The sequence below is a fragment of the Lemur catta genome, chromosome 1, assembly GCF_020740605.2.
Source record: "Lemur catta isolate mLemCat1 chromosome 1, mLemCat1.pri, whole genome shotgun sequence".
In the NCBI taxonomy this organism is placed as follows: Eukaryota; Metazoa; Chordata; class Mammalia; order Primates; family Lemuridae; genus Lemur; species Lemur catta.
The window spans coordinates 179,398,287-179,409,595 of record NC_059128.1 but is presented as its reverse complement, the minus strand read 5'-3'; positions in this window follow the sequence as shown (position 1 = coordinate 179,409,595).

Sequence of the window (11,309 nt, the reverse complement as noted above, 5' to 3'; positions counted from 1 at the left end):
TATTTCTTTTTATTTTATGTAACTTCTTCCTGCATATACAGTTTTCAGGAGTCTCTCTTGGATTATTTGCTCAGCAAATGTTTATTGAGCTTCTTTGTATTTGGTGCTATGCTAAGTGATAAGGGAACAGAGATAAAAGTCACTGGCAACTTCTCCTACAGGATGAGTGGTCTCTGGGAGGCAGCCATGCATGCAGGTGATTCAGATACAGCTTGGGAATGCTGGGGAGTGGGGGTCCACACACAAGAATTATGGAACTAGAAAGGAAACTCACAACATCTAACTCTCCTATAGAGCGTAAAGCTTGTCCTGGGCAATAATTGTTTGCTCAGTTTTGAAATTGGGCTCGTCATGAGCCTTACCTGGTAGTGTCACAGATATTTGGAACCATTTATCACAAGGCCTTTGTAGAAAAGCCCGAAGTCAGTGATAACCAAATCTAGAGTCTGTGAATGAAAATAGGAAATGCTCCTGTGATTATTAAGATTCAAGAAATCTTTATATTTTAAAATCGATTTAGTGCTGTAAATCATTAACCACTGTCACTCTTGTACTAAATTCCAACTTGGTTTTAAAAATAATCATAGTTTTGAGGACTAGAAGTTTTTTAGAGAGTCAGCTGTGTTGGATAAAACCTCCCGCAAGGGTGGGGTTTGCTCTCAGGGATATTATATCATCAGAAGCAGCAGATGAGAAGGAAATTTTCCAAGAAATTGATGGCATCATTATTATTGTGATGAATTGGCTGAGAAATGGTATGGTTTTAACCCTGGGCTTTTTTACAATAATGACATGTTGATCCTGTGCAAAAGGGTGCACCTTGAAGCCCAGCTTTTTTTTTTTTATTTCAGCTTATTATGGGGGTACAAAATTTTAGGTTATGTATATTGCCCCCCCCCCCCCCGCCCCCCGCCGTCCCGATTCAGAGCTTCAAGAGCCCTGCACACTTAGACAAGATTTTCCTCTGATATGGGTTTTTACTGTATGGACAATAATGTTCTCTAAACATTTGTCAGGGCTAAAGTAAAGAGTGTATGTAGAAGTTTCAGATACTTCAGTGCTTAATGGATGGCACCCATTTTTGGAAAGAAGCAGGCAGTTTTACATGCTGGTAAGAGATGTATTAATTTTTTGATGTTTTTTCAAAAGAGGCAAAACTTTTTTATCTCCCTGATTAATATTTTTCTAGTATGGTATTGAAATTGTGAAATTTTGATGTAGGTTTTTTCCTTCTTTCCTCTTTATATGTGTCACATGAGGCAGGATTGGATGGTGCTGTCACTGTGTAGCTGGAAGCGTGAACACAGAACTGAAGGGCAGCTGGGTTATTGAAATGCTAGGTGAGCAAAGGCAGTGCCCCAGAGCCTCACTTCTGCTGAAGCCAGGACCTGGCTGGCGTCAAATTCCGTCTACCAAAGGCCCAAATCTGAATCAGTCTAGAGGTAAAATTCAACAGGAAATGCAAAAGAAAAAGTTCAATGCCTAATCAACATGAAAAAAAGTTTATTTTTCCAAGTAATAAAAATGAAATTTAAAGGAAAAAGGTGCAATTTTTCAGCTATAAAATTAACAAAAATTAAATAAAATTAACAAAAATTAAAAAGAAATCAGAATTCTGTTTTTGCAAGGTTGTGGGGAAGCTGCTGTGGTTCCCCCCCACATATATGTGTGTATATATATGTAAACATATAAATACATACATATTTCTGTAGGATTGTTGCGTACCCTCTTCAACTGGGAATTTATTCTAAATAATAATCATGAATATATGTAAAGATTTATATGCAATGATGTTATTTATATTACCATGTATAATAGCACATAATTGGAAACAAATTTAATGCCCCTAAATAGAGGGTTGGTTAAATAAGCTATGATACACCTGGAATAGAATCTAGCCATTAAAAGTAATGTAGGAGGATATTGAATGATATAAAAAGTGTTCATGATATGTTAATTAGTGAAAAATCAGATTATGGAACAATATGTATACTGTTATTCAAATTATATAAGACATATATATGTTTACACACATACACACACATATAGAAAAAGATTGGATGTATACTTACTAAACTGCTTACAGTGGGTTTTTCTGAATATAGGGATTACGAGTACGTTAACATACTTTCTTTTTCTGTTTATATTGTTTCTGTTTTTCTTGTTTATATTGTCCAAATTTTATATAATGATTATATCGCTAAAAATTAGCAGAATGAACAAGAAGCCAGGGAACTTAGCACAGAAACTTTTGGAAACTTGTGGACAGCTTTTGCTGACACTAAACTTGAAGGCCCAATGGCTTCAACCTTGTAAGTGTGTCTATATCTGTATTTTAGGGCATTTCTTTGGTTTTGAGTATGCAACTGGTTCTCTTGTATTTTATGGTATTTCAGTATGTAGCTGGAATTTACTTGAGAAAGAAAGGGCATCCTAAGCATATGTAAATATTCACCATATTCAGGTTCATTTCTAAGTAGAGGTCCATGCTAGTGAAGAGAGATTGAGAGAGCAGAGCCAGGCTTTTGAGATGGACACTGTGGCAGGTGTTAATCTAGTCTACTACTGCATGAACTATGATTTTTTGCCTCAGAGAGAGCACTGGGTTAGACTGATCACATTACAGTGTTAGCCGATGTAGCTTCCAAATGAATTCATTACACAGCTACTGGAAATTATAAATTGGAACTCATGCAAATGGCCACATATATTGCTCACAATGAAAAAAATTTAATATTCTCTGTATTTCCCTTGTTCTAAAATTTTTCCCTAACAATATCATTAAGCTTTATGAACTTTAAATTTACAAGGAGAACTTCATTTTGATTCCATTTTCTATCACCCCTTCCTGCTTTTAAAATTTTCAACCATATTACTAAAATCTCTCCAAATATACCTCTCACATTTCTTCAGTTTTTTACTTTCATCCTTTTGCCTGTGCTAGTCCATTGTTTAGACTATCTTCCAACCATTGCTGTTTTAAAAACCTGCCTATCCTCAAAGACTCAGATCAAACGCTCAATTTCTTAATTTTCCTGCTGACATCTGCCAGAAGTTACTACTTTCTCCTTTGAACTTTATGTCCTGTTTTTGAAAATAGAAAAGTAGCAAAGAAATGTTATGGGAAGAAATGTTAGCTAGGAGTTCAGAGACCTAGACTCCATTTTTCTTTCTCTCAAGAGGCACCAAATGGAGCTTGGCCAAGATATGAAAATATCTTGACATCTAAGTATTTCCTGGCACTTAAAATAAGGGATTTCCAATATTCTGTCTACTAGTTGTGTGAACTTGAGCAAGTTATTTTATGTTTTTGTGCTTCAGTTTAGTCATCAGTAAAATGTGGGTACTAATAGCATCTAACTCAATGTGAATGAGGATTAAATGAAGTAAATAGAATTGTGCCTGCTTGTAGTTAGGGTCAATCATTGTTAGCTGTTTTGTATTAGCCCAATAATTGTGCACACGTATGTTATCAAAATATTCAAATACAGTCACTAAGAAATCCTTCTGATAGGATAGAAATCTATCTTACTCAATGTACCAAAATTTATATTCCTGTTTTAAGTGGCTTACAAGAATATAGAAAAAGACAAGAATATGACCAAAAAACAGCATTGTTGAACATTCTTTACTGGGGTATGTTTATAGCCTCATTAGTATAACTGAGTTTTACAGTGCTGTGTATTGTAATGAGAGTCTACTTCTCAGGTGATTTATTTCAGTTGTCTGTATGGCATACTGTGAGAAACCAATACGTAGGATGAGCAAACAACTGCTTTACCCCTCTTATTTTCTACTTTTACAGATATAACCTTTTAAAAAAAAACTAAGTTATAAACTTCACAGATCATTAATCAGACAGGATTTCTATTATTCCTAATCACCTTTATTTATAGAGATAGAGAATGAATGTTTGCAAGGTTTGTAACTCACTGGAGTATAAGGTTATTTTAAAATTAGCTGATAAGCTGGTGAATGTGAAAATTTGTAGAAGCTTGGAAGACTCTAAAAGAGTAAAATGTATTATTCTAAGTTATATTTTGCTTTAACTGTGAGAAAATATTTAAAAATTATATAAATGTTCCTGAGGAAAGAAGAGAAAACTAGTAGAAATAAAGCTAATTTTAATATTAGAGATGAAGTCAGATGTAGTAAATGAAGATAGATCACTTTAGTATTAAATTAATTTAACTTTCTAAAAAAAGCAAGGTTAGTACATTCACCAATAAAAATGTTGATAGATGATAGGAAACAATGAAAAATACTACAAAAGTAAAATTCCCAGCAATAAATTTTTTGTATGTGGATGTTTTAAATCTATAAACGTCCGTGTTGATAATCATTGAATACATGCATCATACTCTGTACAAAGGAACTGACGTACATAAAAGTTGTATCAATTACTTAAATATATAACTTTAAAAGAAGGAAGTTTTATTAATAGATGGGGGTACTGGAAAATGAAGTAATCAGGGAAGAATAAGATAGATATTTAGGATGATGAAGGGTGTATATTTTGACCCATATAGAAATACACATACTTTCAGATTAAAAATTTTAGAAAAATGGATGACATTTGCAAAATTGTATTTGAATTTAACTGAATGAGGAAAGATAGGGAGAGCAGGTTGTCCCGGTTTTAGATTTCCATTTTGCCTTCCCTATACAATACAAATATTTTCTACCATATTTCTTTCTTTCTTTCTTTCTTATTTTTTATTTGCTTCTTCCAAAATAACCACCACATTTCTTATTTTGGTTCAGTTTTGGCGGGTGGCCCTTTCTTCCCTTCTTTACTATCAAATAGTTTAGTCACATAATCATGCTGGCTGTCCTTTACCCTCTATAGAGGTCATGATATCAGGCTGTCTACTTGGCAGACTCTTCTTTGGCACCCAGCCACCTTGAGAACACCCGTGTTGGACAGGGAATGCTCATGCCCCTGATCATTGAGCTGCATGATTCCTGATCCAAACAGAAGGCTCCTCCCCGATCAGGGAAAGCCATCTCTTTTTAGAGGAGAGATGTTTATATCTGACCTGAGCTTCATTAAAGTTAGAGACAGTTCCTAATGAATGAAGCTTCCTCTGGCCCATTTAGAATCTTTAACTTGACTTTGCAGTCCAAATACTTTTAAAGATTTTTCTTTGTTTTGAGGCCTTACACATAAACAAATTATCCTTAAAAAAGTAAAACGTGATGCATTCACCTGTAGCCCCTGGGTTGCTAACAGTTGTCATCTTTTTAGGACTTCGTCTATACTAGTTTTCATGCCGGAAGCATTCACAAAGGCAGCCTGCATCAACAGTCCATATTTGGTTGGATTGAAAGCCACTTATTAGCAAGGTTTGCACAACTGTTTATTGGGAGATAGGCTAAGATTATTCAAGTAATACCCCTAGTACTCATATGCACCACTTGGGATCCAGTGGTAGAGGCATAATTGGATTGAAGGGGTCTCTGAGCAGCAAGTTTTCATAAATTAAGTAGTCTTTTCCAGTATATGAGCCAAAAGTTAATTTCATAATCTTCATAGGATTATTTTAATTTCAGACACTTTGACATGGCTATTAGTATAATTTAAAATAGACAAATTCAGGTTCCTTTGGCTGACTCTGCCTGTACCCACACTTTCCGTCTGGTTTGTGTTCCATAGTCTTTCCACATGAACTCATGCTGTTAGTTGCTCATTAAATTGTTTTTGCCTAAGTACTTCCTGATCAATTCTATTATTATTTGTTCTTATTCTTTCCTAGTATTGATGTTAACTGCTTGGTAATTTCCTGGATCTCCCCTTTGGCACATCTTAAAGATTAGAGTAGTTATTATTGTAATTATTTTCTTGACTCTTTCTGCAGCCCATCTGTCATCCTCTATTTTCCACATTGTTTATGACTTGAATATACACAAGATGTAAACATATTATGCATATAAAACAAATATTGTGAGGATAACATTCTCAAATATTTCTTAGCAAAGAGAATTATATTTCACCAAAATGTACTTTGAACATACCAAAATAAGAAATAAAATTAGTGGATAGAAATTAACAGCTAAATATGCCTTTTTGGCAAATCATTGTCTTTTCCTGGATGAATAAAAAAGTAAGTCATGTTATTAAAATTACTTACATAAAATGCAAATAAAGTAGCACTTTCTTTTTATTTATTTATTTATAATTTTTTTAAATTTCAGCATATTGTAGGGGTACAAATGTTTAGTTACATATATTGCCTTTGCCCCACCCGAGTCAGAGCTTCAAGTGTGCCTTCATATTATGTATCCATGAGCAACATATGGTATCCCTTTCCATTTATTATTTTTTGCTTTTTTCAAATATTGCTTATTATTATAGTGTAGATATAAGCCAGTTTTTGGCTCTTAGTCACAGAAGAGACACAATTCATTAATCAAACCAACTATAAAGATTACTGGGTTAGTTGTGGGTGCGTCAAGAAGACATAGCCCCTGAATATAAGAAGTTTGCAATCCAATGAGGTAAGAGAAGTAAGAATGTATTATACTATGTTGAAATAATTAAGATATGCTTAGAAAATACAAAGAAGGCCAGAATTAATTTGGATAGCCACAAGTTGGGAAAGTCTTCATACTAGAGGTGGAAGTATTTGAGACTTGTCTTAAAGGTTAGACCTCTGGAGAGAGGTCACTACATGTGCATATGGCACTATGAAAGTGTGCCTTTTTTCCATGTGGGTGCAAGGGAAATGCAATGATTCTTTAATATTGATCTCTTTTGCTGGATTGAAATTTCCCGGTAAGCAGAGACCATGCTGGTCTTGTTTACTGCTCTATCTACAGTCTGGCACAGTGCTTGGCACATAGTACATGCTCAATAAATATTTGTGGAAGGAATGAATAGATTGTGAAAGGGGAGGTTCAAATGTTTGGACTATATCCTGTGGACAATGAGAGTCACTGGGGTCATTGAGCAGGGAGTTCTGTGATCTCATTTGTTATGTAGGAAAATGAAAGGCAATTCTGGTGGAAATGCAGAGGATAGATCCAAAGAGGACCAGACTGTTGGTAAAGAGATGAGTTAGATAGTCCAGAAGAGACATGGAGAGACCTTAGACCAAAGCGATGGCCTCGAAGATGGTGGGACAAGCTTCTGAAATGCAGTGGAAGGGACTCATTGACTAGTTGGATATGAAAGGTGAAAGAGTCAGAAAGGAGGAGGTTTTTGGGTTCAGAGTTTGGGTGGATAGCAGTGCTATTAACTGAGATCATGGATGTAAAAAAAAAAAAACCCAGTAAATTTTAGGGGAAGGATGAGTTTAATTTTGAACTTGCTTAGTTTTTTTTCCTGAAGGACATCTAAGTAAAGCAGAATCTGGGTAGGATATGTAGCTTTATAAGTCATCAGCATGGAGAAAATGTTTAGCTATGGAAGGAAATGAGTTTAAAAGAAGTGTGTGAAGAAGAAAGAGGGAAAAATATGAAGATGAAACATTTAGGAACATATACATCTAAGGGATATACAGAGGAGGAGGAGTCAACAGACAAAAAGAACTAACACTGATTCAAACAAATTATGAGATAGATACTATCTTAGGTACCTTGCATATGTTATTTCATTTAATGTTCACTAGCTAGGGAGGACTTATCAGAGAAGTAGGAACTTTTCCAGGAAATGCATTCTGAAACCTCGGGTGGAGGGAGTTAAAGTTGGCATTTGCAGATTTTTTCTGTAAAGAGCCAGGTAGTAAATATTTTAGGCTTTGTGGGCTGTACGTACATGAGTAGTATATACAACTACTGAGCTGTGCCCTTATAGTGTAAAAGTAGCCACAGACAAGCAAATAGGTGTGGCTGTGTTCCAATAAAACTTAATTTGTGGACACTGACATTTGAATTTCATATAATATTCACATCACAAAATACTACCTTTTGAACCATTTAAAAATGTGAAAACTATTCTAAGATCATAGGCCATATAAAAACAAGGAGCAGACTGTTTGTTTGCCAAAACTTGGTTTAAAGAAAAAGAGGGGTGTTAAGTATCAAATACAAACACATGAGCTTGAAAAATACCACTTGAATCTTGCAAATAGGAGGCAGTTGATAACCCAGAAAAAGTGGTTTCAGTAGAATAAATTGGCAGAAACCCTTTTGTAATAAATTCAAGGATGATTAGGAAGTTGATAGGATAATTGTAGAAACTTTCTTAATTTGACAAGGGAGGAAAAGATAAAATTAAAGTGACAGTTTAAGGGAGAGGCAATAGCTAGTGGGGTTTTTTTGTTGTGTTAGGATTTAGGCAATTTGGCCATTTTTTTTTCTTTTGGTAAATAAAGGAGCCACATGAAAAAGAAGAGAGATTACAGATTTAGGAGAGAAGAGATCTTGGTAGAACAAGATCTTGTGGAAGGCAGGAGGGGATAGGGTTCTGTGTGCAGTTGAACAAATTACTTTTGGTCCCCTTAGCCTTTTGGTTGAGGTTTGGAATAACTCATATTGTTCTTTCCCTTGGTTCCTCTTCTGAATCATGTTTCTAAGACAGCTTCTAAGATGGCTAAGAGGAATTCTATTTGATTCTTAAAATAATCCTGTCTGACAGATAAGTCTGATATTACAACCAACATTTTACAGGTGAAGAATCTGAGGATGAAGAGTTAAATGTATCCAAAGACTTCTAGCTAATATTAATAGATGGTAGGTTAGAAACTCACTCTAATTCTCAGTCCTATTCTCTTTCCATTGTATCCATGCTTTTTTTTCCCCACCTCTAAGTAAATTTACAACATTCAAGAGAGTTTAGAATAATATTTGAATTAAACATCCATCTATTTATTTGTATTTAGAGATCTTTTGATTTAATGGCTGTGTTAAAATGGAGTCATATCCTTCCCTATAGTTTTCTACTCTGACGTCTGCAATAAATATATATTGATTTCTTTTAAAATTAGATGTTTTCTTTTGAGGGGGGTACTTTTAGTAGTTAAGATCTTAGGAAAGTTGAATCACAACTCTTAGCTACATCACTGTATTTAGATAATTCCTACTTATGTGCACAGGGACCTACTCCGATGATGTCATTTATATAATAATTGTCTTGGTGTGGTCAGCTTTTTCTAGCCACTAGCCAGTAGGGGAGCAGGCTAATGGAGTATTCCTGAGAATGAAAAAACCTGCCAAAAATTTAGGAATGTTTGTAACTAGTTGAACAATAAGAGAGTTTATTTAATCCATGCTGAAGAAATTTTAATGTTAACCATATCAAAGTTCCATCTTTGTTCTCTCTACTTTCTTCTTTTTTTGAGACAGGATCTTGCTGTGTCGCTCTGGCTAAAGTGTAGTGGCGTCCTTATAGCTTGCTGCAACGTCAAAGTCCTGGGTTTAAATAATCCTCCTACCTCACCTTCCTGAGTAGCTGGGATTACAGGTGTGTGCCACCATGCCTGGCTAATTTTTCTATTATTTTTTATAGAGATGGGGTCTCCCTCTTGCTCAGGCTGGTCTGAAACTCCTGACCTCAGGCAATGCTCCCAAAGTGCTAGAATTCCATGCAAGAGCCACCACGCCCCGCCTATTCCCTCTACTTTCAGAACAATTGCAGACTGTTGTAGAGATGTAATCTAAAATAATAAAGGAATACAAGCAGTGGTGCTTTAAAACTAAATTCTACCTGCAGTTTCAGTCTGGTTAGGGGCCTGCATCTATCCAGAGGAGTTTGGAGACAATGCTACCCCATCTGACAAAGAAGAAGTAACAGTTTCCTTTATGACTTTTCTTGGACACCCTACCTGGCAATGCAACAATTCATATACCCTTTATCCTGTAAGTCTTTAATGTGTGCTAACAAGAAAAGGCAAAGGGGCTCCAGGGAAAGTCATTTAAAGCAAAACATGAGGCATGAAACATAATGCATATGAAAACAACTTAGGTCATGAGAAAAACATGTTGGGAAAAGAAGTTTGACAGGGGAAGGAAGCCATAATACAGCTTCAGAGCTTCCGAACACATTTTGTTTAAAAAATAGGAAGAAAGAGGAAATTGGTAGAAAAGGATAGTACTCAACAATTTTAAATTATTATTTAAATATTTCATATTACCTATGATGTCAGATCTTCAATATGCTTATTTATTAAAGAAAAAATAATGCAAAGATGTAACAGAACTTTTCTAAATTTCAAGGCATAGGAGTCAAATATGTTGTATGAAGACTAGATTATTCTATGAATAAATTATTTCATAGCTCTAATTAGGACCCTAATTTAATTCACTTTTAATTTCAGCGGGCCTTTTCTCTCCTGCCCTAGACTCTTTCTCTCCACAGAGATCCCTGGGGATGTCACATTCTCATCATTAACTTGACCCTTGCCCTTCCATCTCTGAGTCCAAAGTCATTCAGAATCCAATTTTATGTATATTTTTGGCACACTGGTATTATTTTATTTATTATTTAATGATGTGTCCACATTGTAATTCTTTTCTTCTGAGATCAAACCATGCAGTTATATTTTCTGTGCTGTTTCTCCTTCTGAAAATAGATACATGGCACATGTGTTTCTGGGACAAATTGTCTTCCTCAATGGAGAGACACCTAAGATGTGTTTTCCAAAGAGGTTGCAGAAACAAAATGTTTTGGACTTTCCTTTTAATTTCTTGTATCTGGTAAGTGCTATAATTAAAGACTAGAAACCAACGGAAATTATTTCAAAGGCTAAAGTTTCCTGGAAAGGGATTATCTACTTAATTACCAAGAAGGCTTCTTATTGTAAAATTCAAAATTTTCAAATAAAAGAAATTTAAGTAGTAATTTTAAAAACATTTTCATTATGAAATATTATACCTATATAGAAGAGTACATAAAATAAACATATGATGTATTAAGTAATTGTAAGGCAAACCTCCATGTAAAGACCATCCAAACAGAAAAAAATATCAACATTGCCAGAATCTCAGAAGGTCCCCATGTATCTGTTTTCTATCACATTCTTCTCCATTCCTCTTAAAGAACACCACTGTGCTGACTTTTATGGTAATAATTTCTTTGTTTAATTCTTTACATATTTTCCTTGTATGAATATATCCCAAACAATATAGTTTTTAAACTTTGTATAGATAAAGCCATATTGCTAATATATTTGCATCCATCTTGCTTCTTTAGCCCAGTGTAATGTTGATAAGCATTTTCTGTGTTGCCATGTATACTTCCAGTCTGTTCATTTTCATGATAGATTATTTCATTGTATGCATATACCTACCACATGCATTCCATTGGGAATAGATATTTCTGTTGAAGAGCAACTATGCTCACCACTATACCACCAATGCTGCATGACACT